We start from the raw sequence: 18,784 nt of genomic DNA on the forward strand, positions 1-18,784 counted from the left end.
CTACAGAACAGTGAGCTAAATAAATCTCTTTCCCTTATAAGGCACCTAGCCTCAGTTATTGTGGGGCAGCCACACAAAGTAAAGGAATACAAGTTCCTGTTACATTGCTGTCCGTGATAACACACTTCCTGCTGACATAATCAATCACGTTTTATCACTACAGTCATAAAAGTCAACTCACTTCCCAGTTGATTATTCAGTGATTACTTTTATCAGTGATCTTTCCATACATTTTAGTATAAGCTTATGTTATCATTAGCTTCTCAAAAGCTGGAATTAGGTCAGGTTGATGCCCACAGTTGCTTATTTAAAATATTTCTGAACTTTTGTGCTTATCTTTATTATTTCTCCCTTCTTCTGGCTTGGGTTTACTCTGTTACTCTTTTACTAGCTTCTGGGGCTGATCAAAGCTCACCTGCTTTCACATTCATGCTTTCTTCTCTTGGATATATTTTAAAGGTTACACATTCCTCTCTGAGAAGAGCATTCATTATACAAATGCTGTTTTCTGGCCAGTTATTTCTTGTTTCATTGTCCTCTTCTTTTACTAATGACTGATATAGCAGGAGGGCTTACAGTTTCCCTGTAGATACATTTGTGAGAGATGATGTCTTCTATTGAGTTGTAATTCTATGTACTTTTGTTAGAGAACATATTTGGATGATTTAAAGTCTTTGATATTTGTAGAGCTTCCTTTTCAACATCTTGGGTGATGCCATTTTCTTTTTAAATGTTGTATACTCTTTTGAAGAGGTCAAAATTGCTGAAGCACTGAGCATGAATTCTAAAGCATTATGTGTAACTTGCTAATTGTGTCACATCATTTATATCATTAGTGATTTTTGGAGCTTGAACGGGTAACTTCTGAGGCAATCATGCTAAATACCCCAATGACTATAGACTGATTGTTTCTCCTTCTCTTTTTCTTTTTACATCCATTCCAGGATTCTGTTTGGTGCATATAAGTTCAGAATAGATATACATTCCCTCATCTTTTTATTTGTATTTTATATGTCTGTGTGTGAGTATGTGCACATGCATGTGGGTGCCCATGGAGGCCAGAACTGGATATCAGAAGCCCTGGAACTAAAGTTATAGGTAGTTCTAAACCACTTCCCACATGGATGCTAGGATTCAAAACCTGATAATCTGAAAGGACATATTTTCTCCAGCCCCAATACTTTCCCTCTTATCATTAACTATCAGACTTCTTGTTTGACATTGCACCTTACCTGGATCCCTTGTTGGCTATAAATTTTGTTTTTAATATCCAAATTTGATACCTGTTCCTTTTAATTGGCAAATACTCTTTATGAGTATTTTATGGTATAAGTACATTGTGAATTTTTTCTATGATCTTTGAATTTCTCCTATGATTCTCTTAATTTTTAAACTGAGTTTTCTTTCCTCCCTTCTTTAGACTTGAGAGTTGCTTATGTTGCTAGCAAAGAGTTCCTTGAGTATGTTCTTGTCCAAATATTAATGGTGGGGAGGAATAGCATGTTGTCAGTGGAACCTGCATTTTCCTGCCCAATTCTTTCAGCCTGCTGCAAAGGACCTGTTCATTCATTCTTTTCTTTTGCTTGTCTAATATTGACTAAGAGTTTGCTATGTCCCAAATACCAGATAATCAATACTGACTATGATGATGTACCTTCTGCCATTATAGGGCTTAAAGAAAGGAGATACAGGGTTCGCATGTATGTTTACATAATTATACCTTTTGTTATACTGAACACACTGAATTCTTAGATGGAGTGAGAGAATAAACAAAGGAGTGAGGTTGACTCCAACCTGGCAGTCAGACTTGCTGAGAAAGGTACATTTCAGTTGAAACATATGCAGAATTGGTGATGGGAGTTTTCTGATAAGAGTCCCTGATACATAATACTTTTTCATTCCTCAGCAATGTAACACTGTATGTTAGCTAGATGTTGAGGAATTTTAATCCAGCAACGTGACTGCTCTGGCAAGAGATCACATCCAGAGAACTTCTAGGTCCATATGATGTGGCTGAAATACAGACATGCCCTTAGTACATATCTTTAATCTCTAATAATGACGGTAAGGTTTGTAGAAGGGAGCAGCCATGTTTGAAAGTGACATCCAATTGAGGGGCAAAATGATGAATCAAACTGATTAGAAATAGGTTATGCCCCAACTCACATGAGAATGGCACAGGAAAGAGAGGCTATGGAGGGGAGAGAGAGAGAGAGAGAGAGAGAGAGAGAGAGAGAGAGAGAGAGAGAAAGAGAGGGAGAGAATGATGTGTGTCAATTTTACTGGGACAGTTTCAGAGACAAGCTGCAGAAAGAACAAATAAGACACAGATGAAGGCAGAAGGAGCCAGAGAATGAGAAGGAGCCAGAAAATTAGAATTTATTGCCAAAGCTAGTTTGAGGCTAGGTGAAACAATTGAGTGAGAAGCCAAGAGAAGCTGGATTGAATCAGTCAGCTTAGAAGATTAGATAGTATGGAGGCTAGAAGCTTCCAGGCCTAGGCCTAGGGATAGTTTGAACAGAGACAGAAATGTTCTGGGCTCATCCCAAGCTATGTATTCACACAGCTTGGTTACAGATCTCATGTTATCCCTTTATCTGAGGAAATAAAAGTGACATTTATAAACACTGGTATCTGTCAACCTTGCTTGCAGCTTGGTGACCATATAATTCTTCTTCAGAAGAAGTAAATAAAAGTGGTGTGCATCCCCTGTGAAGTATCTTTAGAGAAAGGCTGTGATGTCTTCCTTTTCTCTTCCTATTTTCTTAGAATGAAGTCATGAGAGTTCCTGTCAGCAACTCTCTTGAGTCATGGACTAAACCTGAGAGTAGCAGTTGTGAATGATAAATAATATATATATATATATATATATATATATATATATATATATATATATATATACGTGTGTGTGTGTGTGTGTGTGTGTGTGTGTGTGTATTGCAGGAAATATTAAAAAATGGATCCACCAGCTCTCTACTGTGCCAGACCATGCTTCCAAACTCTTGCCAGCCTGCCAACTCTCTGGCCATGCTGGACCACAGGGCTCCTCCCAGGCCATGTCTGCAGTGGGACCTCCCAGTTTCTCTTGCTACCACACAATGTCCCACTTACCCTATGGTCAGCCATCTCAATACCTAATTACCACGTAGAATCAAGACTCTTAAAGCTCAATTAGCCCATCAGATTTATGTATTAATGGAATTACAATGTATAAGATGCCAATACAATTATTTCAGAGCCAAATTAATGATAATAAAAGCTTTATCCCAATATATCTAACCTTCTGAAATCATAGCTACTTGTGGCTTGTAAATGCTGCACAGGTACACATCCTCAGCCATCTTCCTTCCTTTCCTCTGAGACAGTCTCTCTTTTTCTCTCTCTCTCAACTCTCAGCCCCTCCTCCCCTTTCCCTGTCCAATCACAGACCTCCTCTGCACTAATGTAATTGGACAGGGAAAATTCTGCAACATGTATGTGGTGTATGTATGTGTGTATGTATGCCCGTATATACATACATATGTATGTGTATAGAAACATACACGAACACATTCACACACATATACATTATATAATATGCATATACACACATACATATACTACATATATACATATGTATGTATGCATGTGTGTATGCACATATATCCATATATATTTTTTCCTGAATTTTAAATCACTACGACTTTAGTTTTCAGTAAAGTTCAAGATAGAATCTTAAAACATTTTAGGACTAGAAATTGGACTAGAAAACAGAATTTCTTTGGGCTGTGACAAATACATATATAGCATATATATCACATATATGTATGTGCACATATAAGTGTGTATGTGTGTGTGTGTGCATGTGTGAGTGTGTGTGTGCATGTGTATGGTGTGGGTATACAGCATCTGGAAAGTTTCTTAAGACACAGCTTTCTGAGGTCCCAACCTTAAAAATTCTGATCTCTAACATCAGGAACAGTGTCTAAGATCTTGTTTTTCTTTTCCCAGATAGTGTTGAAAGTTCTTCATTAGCAATGTGATTGTTCTAGGGAAGCACTTTTTCTAAGGCAGAAAAAAGCTTGGCACACGGAAGGAACAGGAGGCAGGCTAGATTTAGACAAAGGAAATGGTCTGAGATAAGGTTAACAAGGTAGGCAGGGTGTTGATCCTGTACCAGGTTATAAGGTAGGAAAAAGAGTGATTGACTTTTAAGTGGTTTGGGGTGGGGGAAGAATTGAGGAACACTGAGCAGGGAAGTGACAAGTTTGTAATGTCATGTTTTATACTATAGAAGACAGATGGTATAGGACCAGGACTCTTGTTAGTCAGCTTGCGAAAGCCTGATGACTTGGTCTGCAGTGGTCACAGTTTTTGAATATGTATTTTGAGGTCAGAATAACAGGGACTTTGGTGATGAATTCAATGAGTTGAATAAAGAACGAGGAGGAATGATTTCTAGGTTCCTGTCTTGAATGAATGGGTGGAATCCTCCCAAGACAGAGTTGACTCTTGAGCACAAGACCACAGCTAGAATTAGGGATGGTAGTCTACCACTCCCACTTATGGCAAATGGCACTTTGTGAAGATGCCAATGAATTGCATTCTCTCCCCAACCCCACCTTAAGCTATTCATTGCAGTTTCCCAACCAACCTCCGGGATAGGCCTGCCTCACCCTCTTTCCTTCTCATGCTGGAGCCTCACATGTGGTTTGGTATTATTTTGTCTGTTTTGGAGTAGTGATATCTTGGGAGGAGGGGGGATGGTAGTGTGGTTTCTCTCTCTCTCCCTCTTTCTTTCTTCCCTTTTACAGGCTATATTGTGACTCTTCAATGACAGAACACAATGACCTCTCAGACCCTAGCCCCTTTGAAGGTATCCAGTTGTCTTGAGCAATATGCACAAATAGCCTGTTTCCTGCATGTTTCAGTTCTAATTTGCTTCATTGTGGAATGACTTTCACAAGAAGAATAGATTTTTTTCTTTTGGCCTATACTCCTATAATTTTTTAACAGCTCCTAGAATAACATCTTTAATTCATGGGGGGAAAAAAGAGGAAAGGAGGTATGTATCTTCTGGTCTCTGTATCTTCCAGCCAGGCTCCTCTTTCTTTTCTCTCTGCATTATCTATAAGTGAATTTCTCCCTGCTTCTGCCCTCAGCTTGCTTTCTCTTTCTTTGGGTCTCTGCATAAACTAGACACTACTTGTAGAAAGCTTTTCTGCTGGATAATTTTGCCAAGCCCTACTTACTAATGACTATGGCTAAATGAATGATAATTCTTCAAGGACGTCTTTGTGTATATCCCTAATACTGTTCTTGTGCCCCCAGATATAAACATACCTTCTTACCATTAATATTATAAATGTGGGTTTAATGAACAGCCTTGATTTATTTTTCCTCATTTCATTATCCATGGCTACTTATTTATCATTTTTCTTCTTTAATGTATTATAAATGCTATTCAGGGAAGATGCCTGTACAATTCATGCTGTATACTACTGGTACCTACCCTACAATCAGGCTTATGGCATAATCTCATTTAATAGTCCTTGGATTTGTGGGGATGGAGCAAACCCCTGTGAGAATAAGCATTCATGACATTAGCTCACCCAGGTAAGGCTTAGGGGAGTGACAACTCCTTCTCATTCAGGTATAGATGTTGACAAATGACCTTCAGCTAAAATCAATATGTGCAAAAGGCACCAACCCCAGCTTCCGTGTTCTAGATAAGGTAACTCATATTCAATTTTCCCTTCTGAGACTGTCTCCTACAGGGACTTCCTACTGAGATTAGCACACGCACTTCCTCTTTTGTGTTATATGTAATAAATATGCTGAGTGTCTGAGCTGATGGAACATCTCCATCCAAGTGCATAATCCACCTGACCCCAGCTTTACATACTTGTGTGTGTCTTTCTTAGTCTTCTTTTATTCCCAATCAGTTTCCAGGACTGAGCTGAGTGTGCCAGCACATGAACTCATGCACTGATTTCAACGGTTGAAGTGCATTTATTATTATTTTTTTTTGTTGTAAGAAGAAGCATTGTAGACTTTTAATTGCTTCACATATTTGCAACACTTTTCATGTTCCAATGTATTTGGTGGTTCCATGATATATCTGCAGGTTCCTCATCTTTGGAGTCAGCCCGTTGTGGATCAAAAACACTCGGGGTAGGTATGTTGTTCATATACCAAAGGTGAATAGTATTTGTATGTTATTATTTTCTACAAAATACAGTATGTCAACCATTTCTATAGCATTTACATGTTTTAGGTGTCACAAGTGTTCTAGACATAATTGAAAGCAGACAAATTTTTTTTGCACGCATTCTGTAAAAACCCCACACAGTTTTGGGTCTGGCATTTGGACGTTCTTGGAGGTTGAGACCCAACTCAGATGGAACAGAATCCTGAAGCCAATAGCCAGATCAAACAGGAGGATGGCTATTCAGCTTCCCAAATTTCCATAATACTTTAGTTTTTCATGTTTAAACATTTCAAACTTGGGTTTGATTTTAAAAATATCCATCTGTAGGCAAATTACATGTATTTTAACCTAGCCAGTTTTGATAGATGTTTTTGCTGTATGCAGAATTATCTGTTTCTCATTATTATTTTCTTCCTTCTTTCTACCATGAGTACCTTTAGACTTAGAGTCTTTTTTTTTATTTTCCTCTATAATCAAAACATTGCCATTTCCAAATACTGTTCTCTACTTCAAAAGAACGAGAAGGGGGTAGTCTCTAAGATACCCAACTGTTCTGTGGTTATTTTTCAGCTCCCTAGATTAAAGTTAACTGCTTCTATCTTCAGATTGTAAAATTCTCTAGCTGGGAGGTTTTTCTGCTCCAGGTCCTTTTATGACATTTTGTAAGCATTAATGACATGCCACAGCATTTTTAGAGTACTGTAACATAGAATTATATATTAGAGAAAAATTAAGGCCAAAAAAGCCTGTAATCAGGCCTTAAGAGAACTGCTGGTTATCTCAAAAGCATTTTGAATTTCCATAAAAATTGGCTTGGCATCTTTATATGGGTTTACAAATACATTTTTTTTTTAATTTAAAAAGATCTCTTTAGATCATGCTTTCTTAGTTTCCATTTTCCAGCTCAAGCCAGAAAAGGTAAAGCCAAAACTAGTCTTCCTTCTGAAGGGTTAGGCATTTATGATGTGAAGAGATGTCCCTTTTGTCACCAAATCTTCTAAAATGATTGATATCATTAAAATGTAAAAAAAAAAAATGTATTTTTCCATTGTTAACAAAGAAAGAGCTTGAAGATGTTTTCTTGTTAAAACACAATGTGTTATTTATGTTTTGTTGCTGTGCCCAGACAGCTAGCAAGAAGCAACTTTGGAGAGGAAGTGTTTATTTTGGCCCACAGTGTGATGTTCAGCCCATCATTGTGGGGAAAGCAGGACTGAAGGAGTATGAGGTGGCTGATCCCCTTCTGTCCACAGCCAGAAAGCAGAGAGAGTTGAATGCTGGTACCCTGTTGGCTCTTCCTGTTTTCATTCTATATGGGACCCAAGGTTATGGGCTGGAAATACTCTCACAGACACACACTGAGGTGTGTTGTCTAGGGGACCCTAATCCAGTAAAGTTAAAATTGAAGAGTAAATGGCACCTGTAAACGATGCTGCATTTCTGTAGAAGAAAGATGATCTTCAGGAAGACAGCGGGAAAGCAGGGTCTTCCAGTTAGAAAAGCATGGGCCCCAGTTACAAATCTGTGACTGAATGCTTCATCAATTGTGCTCTGGCTGAGATATAAAGCACTCAGACTAGGTGTCTGTCTTCTACTGCATACATTCCACTGATGCCAGCTCCTTTCTCTACAGTTAAAAGTACTTGAGATGACCAACTTACAAATAGCATGAGATGATTTTGCCTCAGAGTTTTTGATGTTTCTGCCCATGGTCACTTGACCCTGTTTCTTTTAAGCCAAAGACAAGAAAAGACATAGTAATAATAAGTACATATTAATGCACTCCAAGTGCCTTATGGCCAAGAACAAAGAAGGATACAGAAAAAAATCAATTTATACTGTCCTTGGAGAGTGTACCACCAATGACCTAAACACTCCCATTAGTCTCCTCCGCAAGTTTCCATCACCTTCCAGGGTTCCAGGCTGAGAACCTATGTTAACGCATGTGTATTTTGGGCACACTAACTATCTAACTACCATAAGTAGAGAACAGGGATCTAACCATTGCCAATATGAGTTGAAAGGGCTGGATGTCAGAAAAAGCACCAGAGGAAACAAAGTACAGGTGACTCTGGCATAGAACCATGGTCCATTTTATTGTTATTTAAAAGCTTTGGGGGGGGGGCTGGAATGATGGCTCAGCAGTTAAACCGCACTTTCTGCTCTTCCAGAAGACCCAAGTTCAACTCCCAGTACCTACAATGGACAGCTCACCATCACCTGTAATTTCAGTTTCAAGAATTCCAACACCCTTTTATGGTCTCAACTCATACCCACATGTATGTGGCATATGTATAGAGAGACACACATACACATGAATAAATACACATAAATAAAAAGCTGTTTATATTTTTATTGTAGTAAAACTCACACACACACACCAAAGTGAGAACAGAAACATGAAATGGGTGTATTTATAATCACTTAACAATGTCAAATTGTGGTTAGTAACATGTTCTCTCCATCACTCCCAACTGATCAAACTGACCACTCAGTTCTAAATGCTTCATTAAATACACCCAAAAGAGAAACAGACAGGGATTTTGCCAATTATACAAGTTTACATCACCAGTATCTCATCTGAAGACAGTGCTGTATTTCATGCTACTGTTTCAGGGGGGAGATTTGAAAAGAAGCTTGTTGTAAGAGATACACTCTGATAAGACCTGATTGAAAAGCAAGGGACCCTGTAACTCCTTCCATGGGTATTTTGTTCCCTATTCTAAGGAGGAATGAAGTATCTACACGTTGGTCTTTCTTCTTGATTTTCTTGTGTTTTGCAAATTGTATCTTGGGTATTCTAAGTTTTGGGGCTAATATCCACTTATCAGTGAGTGCATATCAAGTGACTTTTTTTGTGATTGGGTTACCTTACTCAGGATGATATCCTCCAGATACATCCATTTGCCCAAGAATTTCATAAATTCACTGTTTTTAATAGCTGAGTAGTACTCCATTGTGTAAATGTACCACATTTTCTGTATCCATTCCTCTGTTGAGGGACATCTGGGTTCTTTCCAGCTTCTGGCTATTATAAATAAGGCTGCTATGAACATAGTAGAGCATGTGTCCTTATTACCAGTTGGAATATCTTCTGGGTATATGCCCAGGAGAGGAATTACCAGATCTTCCGGTAATACTATGTCCAATTTTCTGAGGAACCGCCAGACTGATTTTCAGAGTGGTTGTACAAGCTTGCAATCCCACCAGCAATGGAGGAGTGTTCCTCTTTCTCCACATCCTCACCAGCATCTGCTGTCACCTGAATTTTTGATCTTAGCCATTCTGACTGGTGTGAGGTGGACAAAATACCCATGGAAGAAGTTACAGAGAGAAAGTTTGGAGCTAAGACAAAAGGATGGACCATCCAGAGACTACCCCACCCGGGGGATCCATCCCATAATTAGCCACCAAACACAGACACTATTGCATATGCCAGCAAGATTTTGCTGAAAGGACCCTGATATAGCTGCCTCCTGTGAGGCTATGCCAGTGCCTGGCAAATACAGAAGTGGATGCTCACAGTCATTTATTGGGTGGAACACAGGGCCCCCAATGGAGGAGCTAGAGAAAGTATCCAAGGAGCTGAAGGGGTCTGCAACCCTATAGGTGGAAAACAATATGAACTAACTAGTACCTCCAGAGTTCGTGTCTCTAGCTGCATATGTAGCAGAAGATGGCCTAGTTAGCCATCACTGGGAAGAGAGGCCCCTTGGTCTTGTAAACTTTATATGTCCCAGTACAGGGCAATGCCAGGGCCAAGAAGCAGGAGTGGGTGGTTTGGTGAGCAGGGCAGAGGGAGTGTATAGGCGACTTACGGCATAGCATTTGAAATGTAAATGAAGAAAATATCTAATAAAAATTTGATAAAAAAAAAAGAAGAAAGAAAAAAGGGACCAAATAAGAAGGAGCCAGACAATGGAATAGTATACATTGTTGTGAGGCCCTGTGTTGGGGGAAGGATATTGTACATTTGCACATATTGGTGTGTGCATGTGTGTGCACAAGTTTGAGTCCTTATGTGTATGTGCATACTCATGCATATGCACATTTAATTAAACAAATTAATTTAATTAAGTTTAGCAGAAGTCAGGTCTGTTTGGTGTATATCTGTGATCTTAGCACACGGGAGGCAGAGTCCCAGGCCTGCCAAAGCTCCAAAACAAGTCTGTCTCAAAACCAACAAAAATTTACTTTGATATAAGGAGAAAGAGATTCTTCATAATAAATTCTGGTTGTTTCCTAAAAAAACTGGTAAGCTGGCAGAAGAGATTTCTAAGAAACAGAAAATTCTGTGCTTTGGGCCAAAGAAATCCTGGGCCTTTTCTTTCTTAGTTGACAGGGTGAATCCATGAAGGAGTGAGCCTGCTCATGTTTTATATTATAAATACAGCCACCAACAAACTGCTTAACCTATCCTAGGACGTGGCCAACTTTGGACTCCCTTGACTTTCTTCACTCAGTATTTGTTGAGGCTCAACCTGGCTGCCCTATCATAAGATTGGCTTGCCAGACTCCAGAGTTCATAGCCTAGAGATTTTATTTCTCTTTTGAAAGAGCCTCTTAACTAAAGTGCTTTTGAAGCAAGAGAGAAAAAACATTTTCAAAACCATTGGATGAGCTCACAGCTCTCTGCTGGGTACCTCCATGCTGGCGTGTTCCTTTCCTGGGTACCTCTGTGCTGGCTTGTTCCTTCCCTGGGTACAGCTCCTGCAGTCAGACAGAGGAATAGCATGAATGCCTCTTTGCTTCAGCTTGCAGCCCAACGGCCATCTGCAGGCCGACTTGTGCCAACCCCTCCCCTGCCCATTTGAAATTCAAATCCTTCAAATTAGTCTCAGTGTCACCTTTGTCCAGACGCCTCAAAAGCCCCAGCTCATGTCTGTCTGATTGAAATTAGAAAGACCCATATGACTGCGTAGGAAGATAAACTGTGGTGAAAGAAAATCCAGGGTGGTAGTTAAATAAATTCGGAGAAACCAAGACATTTGCTACAAAGCTGTGATTCTGTCCTCACCTCACCTCCCAGGAAGACTTGAAGACACTGGCAGAGAAGCCACTTGCTGGGAGCCAACACCCTCAAACAGTAAATTTCGAGGATGCAGTTTGCTATTTGTATTTAAAACAAATGTAATTTCATTAATTTGCAGGCTTTCATCTGCCTAGTGTTCTAGGAGTTGGGAAAAGTGCACTTAAAGCTAAAGTTGTTTGGGTAGTTGGGGGTTGGGGAGGAGGGGTGGTTGCATGCATGCGCACTAGAAGGGGATGTTGGATTCCCTTCTTTAATCACTTTCTACTTTTTTTTTTCTTTGTATTTGAGGTAAAGTCTCTCACTGAACCGAGAGCTCATCAATTTGGCCAACTGACTGGCCAGCAGGCTCCAGAGACTATCTTATGTCTGCCTTTCCCATGCTGGGAGTACTTACATGTGCCTCTGACTTTTTTTTTTTTTAAATAGCGTTCTGAGGGATTCCACTCAGGTCTTCACATGCAAGTACTAAGCACTTCGCTGCCTGAACCATCGCTCCTATTCAAGCTTAGGGTGTTTTAATTAACACGAGAACCGTGGGTTCATTTTCTAGTCCAGCAACTTATTTATTATATGGTCTTGGCAAACTACCTAAGTATCTTTGCGCTGTATTTTCCACCACTGTGAAATGAAAGAGTGTGGCTGTAGTCCACAGGGTGGTTATGAGGAAAACGCTGAGTGTTTTAAAGATACTGTGTAATGGAAGCTTTAAAAGGCAGAAATACTCCAAGGAGCAATGTAGCTATACTTGATAACTGAGGAGGAGCCTGCTTGATGTCAGTGGCCTAAATGGATTTAGGATGATGCTTTCCTTGGTGCCAAAAACTCGTAGGGTACGAGCTGGGAATGAGTGATGTCAGACAAGAAGACACAGAAACAAAGCAATCAAGCAACATCAGATCAAACCATGTGCCTTTGAACAAGCTCCATAAGATGAGGCCTTTCCTTCTGGTAAGCAGAAGGGGGCAGCAACCAGACCTACCTCAGAGAAATCTCATGTAACCCTGGAGATCTGACGGGTGTAGCATTTGGCTCAGCGTCTGGTGCACAGGGAGTTCCATAAAGTCAAATTAAATGTCACTTCCTCAATAAAGATAGTAAGAGCCTGATATAGTTTCCTCTCTATCAGCTTTCAGAAGAGTGGGTTTCCCCCTATCTGCTGTCAGAAGCAATCATGTTTCTGAATGGGAGTAACTGGAAGATTGCCCTGATATTCTTTGGGTAGGCATTAGGAGAGTGGTGTGGCACTAGTCAGGAAACCTATTCATATATCATCTTACTGAGCATCAAAGGGAGGCATGGGAGATGTGATTGAGAAAGATGCTGTGGGATGTTCTAACAACTCAGAAAAGGCAAGAGGGACTAAGATGGAGTAGATAGGATGTGCTCGAATGTGTCCATCTGCAACCTGTTCGTCTGCCTGCATAGCAAGGTGGAGAAGAAACTAGTCATGGTGGCCTTTCCCACTGTGCAAGTGCTGTGCTGTCACTGCCATAAATTCACACCTGTCACAACCCATGTGTCCTCTCTAGGGATGGAAGACTTGGTTTCAGAAGGGAGAAGCATGTGGCTTTTTCAGGAGTGGGGGCTAAGAAAGAGGAAGACTGAACACAGTAAGCTGTCTAAAGATGGAAATAGCTCATCTCTCTGTTCACTCAGTAAAGAGATCTGCGTTAAGATTTGAGGCTAGAAGGGGATGAATGGAGGTTAAAGAAGAAAGAAAGAACTTAGAATGGTGTGAAAATAGCGGTGTTGGGTTTCCAGTGCTCTCACAAAGGACCCAAGACAATCAACTTATCAAGTGTTTTTGCTGGCTCATCATTTTGGAGGTTTCAGTCAAGGGATGGTTAGACTTCTTGCTTAGGCTGAAGCAGGGAGCCATGTACTAGAATAGGAACTTGTGGAAGAGCAAGAGGTTTTGTCTTGCGGCAGTGACATGAAAGAGAAGAGAGACCAGGGTCCCACAGTACTCTTTACAAACACTTTCCAGTGACTGACAACCTCCCTGAGGGTTCCATCACTTCGAAGTTGTGCTAGGAGTCAGGGCATTGGGAGGTACTTTAGACTCAAGCTATAGCAATGATCAGTTAATGAAACAACAACTATTATGCAGGAGACACCGTCTGAGGTTTGTTGTTTATCTTTTTTTCAGTGGTCTATCTTTTTTTTTTCTTCCATAAAGTTAAACATAACATTGATTCTATTTTGTAGATGAGAAAACTTAGTTTAAGTGTCCCAAAGTTAGGAGAAAATCTAAAGGCATGCAATGCAACTCAGAGGCCCAAGAACTATTGGTTGAGTATTTTGAATATATTAAAAAAAAAAACAAGACGTGAGTGAAATCCAGTCAATTGGAAAGTCGTATGGATCTTGCGTTCAATGCCATGACATCTGCTTATCCACTCACTCTCAAAACTATACTTTCATGGTAATTAAAACTGAGGGAAATCAGAACTACATCTTCAACATGAATTTGGGACAAATGTTTCAATAATGTACTTGATTATTAAAAAGAAGGAGAAGGAGGAGGAGGAGGAGGAGAAGGAGGAGGAGAAGGAGGAGGAGGAGGAGGAGGAGGAGGAGGAGGAGGAGGAGAAGAAGAAGAAGAAGAAGAAGAAGAAGAAGAAGAGAAGAAGAAGGAGGAGGAGGAGGAGGAGGAGGAGGAGGAGGAGGAGGAGGAGAAGGAAAAGAAGGAGAAGAATGAAGAATTTTGCTCTGTATAACAGAGTACTGACTGTAAAAGCTGCAGCTGTCTTCAAGTGAGAGTATTGCTCTGAGTGACCTTTTGGTTGCTGACACATGGAAAGAATAGCAAAGGTTGTGAATGTGTGTGTGTGTTTACATATGTATGAATGTGTGTAGTATATGTGTGTGTGTCCATCTATGTATGAATCTATGTATGCCCATATGTATGTATGTACTTGTGTATTTGCATATGTGTATATATATGTATGAATATTTCTGTATGTATGTGTGTCTTTGTGTGTATTAACATGTTTGCAATGTATATTCAGTCTTCACAATAGGCACAGATAGCAGTTAAGCAATCACTCAGGCTGGTTTTGCTATCATAACATATTCCTTTGATTGTGTCTTATTTTCATTTGTTTTCACATTCCATTCTAATAAACTAGCTAGTGAAAGCATCATAATAAAATATATTTATTCCTCATAAAGTAGGAGAATTGTAATCAAGTATGATTTTTTAATATATAAATGTATTGAATATCCAGAAGAAAGTCAGTCCCCAGGGTACTTTTGTGTTTCAACGATTTCTCTGTTAAATAAGACTATTTCTTGATCCATGATGGTTTTCAAAAACATTCCCTTTTCCATTTAACAGTGCAGAATGCTGATAAAGTTGAATGTTCATTATGTAATATGTGCCTTTAAGAAACATGTTTCATATCAGTGTTGAGTGTGATGACTGACACATAGAAAAAGACAGACAGCCTCATTTATAATATGCTGACACACAGTAGATACAGCCTTTCTATTTAGAATTGAACATAACCGCTGTATTAGTTTTCTCAGAATGCTTGCAAAAGCTCTGGGGACAGCAGTTAGATGAACAAGGCATTTTGTTCCTTAGCTTCCTTTGTAAATACTTTAACTCTTAGAAATAACAGTGCCTGGCCAATGAAAACACACTTTGATAAAAGCTAAGAATGTAAGATAAAAAACAGCTGGGCAGGTTATATATATATATATATATATATATATATATATATATATATATATATATATGGAAACAACTTTGAACTACATAGACAATGTCGTTTAAATCCAAACAGATGTGGCTTACTTAATCTTGGTTTTGATCCTCTTGTGGACTTTCTCAGAATGCCTGCATATGCAGAGAGATGATGACTTTCAGATGTCTGGACATAATTTGTCTCTGTTAGAATCACCTTGGTGCATAGATCATGTACACCAAACACTTTGAACATGGACAGCAGGGTACCAGGGAGAATTTATGAGGCTCTTTTGGTTTGGGCCAATAATTCTGAAGGAGGGGGGATGGGCAATGGTGTCCACACAATGTCATTTTGGAAACAGGAAAAGTCAAATGTGTTCTCCATGACTTCAGTAGATCATGGGGATAGTTTCAGTTCCTCACACACATAAGTGCTTTCAAATGACGTTTAGCACATGACTGCTCTAAAAATAACACAGTAAGGGATTTGTGAACCTTCCAAGGTCCCTGCTGTTTCTGAGCCACTTATCATATGATATCTCCTTGCACTGAGGTTCCCTTATCCCAATGTTAGCAGGAGAAACCAGTGGATCAAAACTTTTAAAACATGGCCTGTCATCATTCAGACCATGAAAGGTCCTATGAAAGTCTACTCAAAGCCACTTTAAAGTTCAAAGGCTAAGCAGGCTGTTGCATTTGTCACTAGGGAAAAACTGAAGAGTCATATAGGGAGACATTCTATAACACTTTCTCGTCTCTTGTCCCCACTGCTTAATGTATAGAATAGTGAATAGAATGAATTGAGTGCACAAGTTTGTGGCAAATAGTGCAATCATGTGTGGGAATCCAAAGGAATAAGATAGGGCAGGGACACTGGGACATAGCACTCAGGTCATCAAATGATCTAGGGGAAGTCCATGTTCCAACTTAGCTTTTCCTTCTGAGTTTCCCTAATTTTCTTAATGGTCATAGTCCTTGATAATATATAAATGCCTCAATCTAGACTTGGAGGAAATGAAGTGTCTATACATTTTGACAAATATTTGTAAACACCAAGTGGGGAAGGCATGAGAGGAATGGATAGAAGGGCAAATAGGGTGAGATGGGCTGGAGATGGTGATTGTAGATTTGTGAGTCAGTGGGAAATTGGCCCAGTGTCCCCAGTCATAACAGAAAGGAAGGATCCAATTTCTATGTGGTCAAATGTTTTCTAGAACTCTGTTGGCTCTCTAGCAACAGACTTTTGTTCCCTGTAATGTTTCACCCCATCAAAACCTTCCTCAGGGAAGAAATGTAATGTGAGGTCATCTCTAGCCACAATCTGATCTACCACAACAATCTGGCATTATATGCATAGGCTTATTACTTAAGAAATGCAGTTCTGGTTATAGCGGTGGAGCCTTTAAGTCTTTGTCATCATCCACTTGTACTGTCTGTCTAGATATGGTGCTAGATATGGTTCCTGATCTTTGTGCAAGGAAGTGGCCCCTGCCCAACACCAGTTATGACTCTGTGCCAGAATCTTCAGCAATGATGTTACCCAATCAGGAGTATTGGGGCTGCCAGATGAAGGAAGATGTAGGAACTGTGGTGCTTGCAGTAGCCAAGTCAGTTTCTGAGACTGCATAGAACTCTAACCAGTTCCCAGGGAAACAGCAAATTGACAAGAGATTGAAGTGGAGCAGGACAATGAAACATAGTGCCTTCTTCAAAGCATGCTTGGATGCTGTTGAGAGGCAGACAAACCAAGAGTCCCTTTTTCCTTTTCACAAATGGGAGAGGGAGAAGTTAGAATTGGAGGCACGTGAAGCCTGAGAAGACAACCAAGTCAGGTAAGGGACAAGTCCCCAAGCTAGGGGACCACAGAATCAGGGTTCAAGGCCCTGGGAATGCACACATGTTTGACACTTTTGTTTTATACACCGGGAAAGTGGAAGGTTGGGTGTCTTCTGATGATCTTTCTAACTGGAAAATGGTTTGAGTATAAACTTCTTTCTCCTGATTCTATAAACACAGAGATTTTGACACCATGCTTGTAAAGAAAATAAAATGGATATGAGGAGTGGAAAGGAGAAGACACAGAGGTTCAAAAATATAATAAACACATACATTAAGTAATAATGATAATTATGACCCATTTTTCAGCCTGGAGCAAATGGAAAGTGACCGTATAATATATCCTTGCTCACATTTAGTATGAGACCCTATAGTAAGAGAAGTTCACTGATATGAAAGACAGTTATAAGTGTAAACAGGACAAAGGTACAGAATATATTAATTTAAACAACTATTATTTTTGGTATCCAGTTTTTCTAATAAAGCTAAGTATCTCATCTTGGCCAAAGAATTGCCAATTTGTAGTGATATAGCAAGGAAAACTTGTCTGGTTTGGGTTGGGAGAAATATCCTTTTTGTTCTTCAAGGTAATTTATTCTCCAAGAATCTTCAAGTATGTCTTAGTTTTCTGATGTGCTACAGAGTGGGTAATTTAGAGAGAAAGGGGTTGTTCATCTCCTGGTTCTGGGAGTTTGGGGATACTGAAAGCTTGGTTCCAGCCTCTGGTGAGAGTCATCTTGGTGCTGTGTACCTTGTCAGAATCCACAGGCAAGAGAGACACATTCACACAGAGATAGACATGGAGAGACAAAGACATCATTCACTGCTAATTCATCTATCCTTTGACCATGGATGGCTGACGGTGTTGTGGTGTTGTCCAAAAACACTTCCAAAAGGCATCACCACTCAACCTGGCTGCCCTGGGAATCAAACTTCCATTCCTTGGAATATGGGAGCACCTTCATTTCACAACTTATTTTCAAAATATGTGTGATTTCCTACACCATGTGACTTAAGGAATGTTATACCTCTTACACGGACCTTTTTGGTATATTTGAGGGTCTCTATTGTAACGGGGGGTACACATCAATAGGTATGAAGAAATTGGTGAGATCACCATGTGTTAAGTCAGCTTCTGAGACTCTTTGTGTGGAAGGTGCTTACAGTAACACAAATAAGCTGGTTTGAACTGGAGGCCTTCTAGGAGTCAGGTACCATGGGAAACATTTCAGCTGTACTCTTTTCTTTTTCACAGAAATCTCATAACTCCTTCAACGGTTCATTTATTTTACTGCCCACCTACTACATGCCAGAGATTCTCCTGGACTCCAGGGAGACACCAGCAAACAAAACAAAAAGGTTCTGCTCTCACACGGTTTGAGTTTTCCTGAGGGAGAGAGATGACAGACAGATACACATGATGTCAGCTGGGGATAAGCCCTAGGGATAAAAAATAAAGCATCATGGGAGAATAGAGAACGCCAGGGGGAAAGGTGGGGGCTGTCTAAACACAGTGGTCAGCAAAGCCTCTCTGGTGAGGCTGAAGAAGCCACGGGTTGAGCCTTTTGCCCAGGTAATACTATGTTCTATTCCAGGGAAACAGATTTTAATAAAAGTCCCCCGTAAAATAATAGGGGATGGTTTTACTACACCCCAACACACCAACTGTATCACAGCATAAAAGGATGTAAGCAACTCTGATGCAAACCTACTGTAAGAGTCTCCTAACTTCTCTTGTTTTGTCCATATGGCAGCTCACCTGGCTCAGTTCCTCTGCCTATATTTTATCAATGAAGTATTGCCCCCATTGAAGGTATCATGTAAAAAGCTATAATTCATTTTCTGGTTTTGCTCCCCTTTTATCTTGCTCTTGAGATCCAATCTATGAGAAAGCATACAGTGGAGTATGTATTACTGAAAAGAATCCCTTGTGGCTCTAAGAGGCTTGAAGGTCTTCAATAATGGGTAACAAAGATGTCAGTGGTCAGAGCTATGGGGTGTGACTGTTGGCTTTCTTTTTTTTTTTTTTTCT

The sequence above is a fragment of the Mus musculus genome, chromosome 6 (genome assembly GCF_000001635.26).
Source record: "Mus musculus strain C57BL/6J chromosome 6, GRCm38.p6 C57BL/6J".
Taxonomy (NCBI): Eukaryota; Metazoa; Chordata; class Mammalia; order Rodentia; family Muridae; genus Mus; species Mus musculus.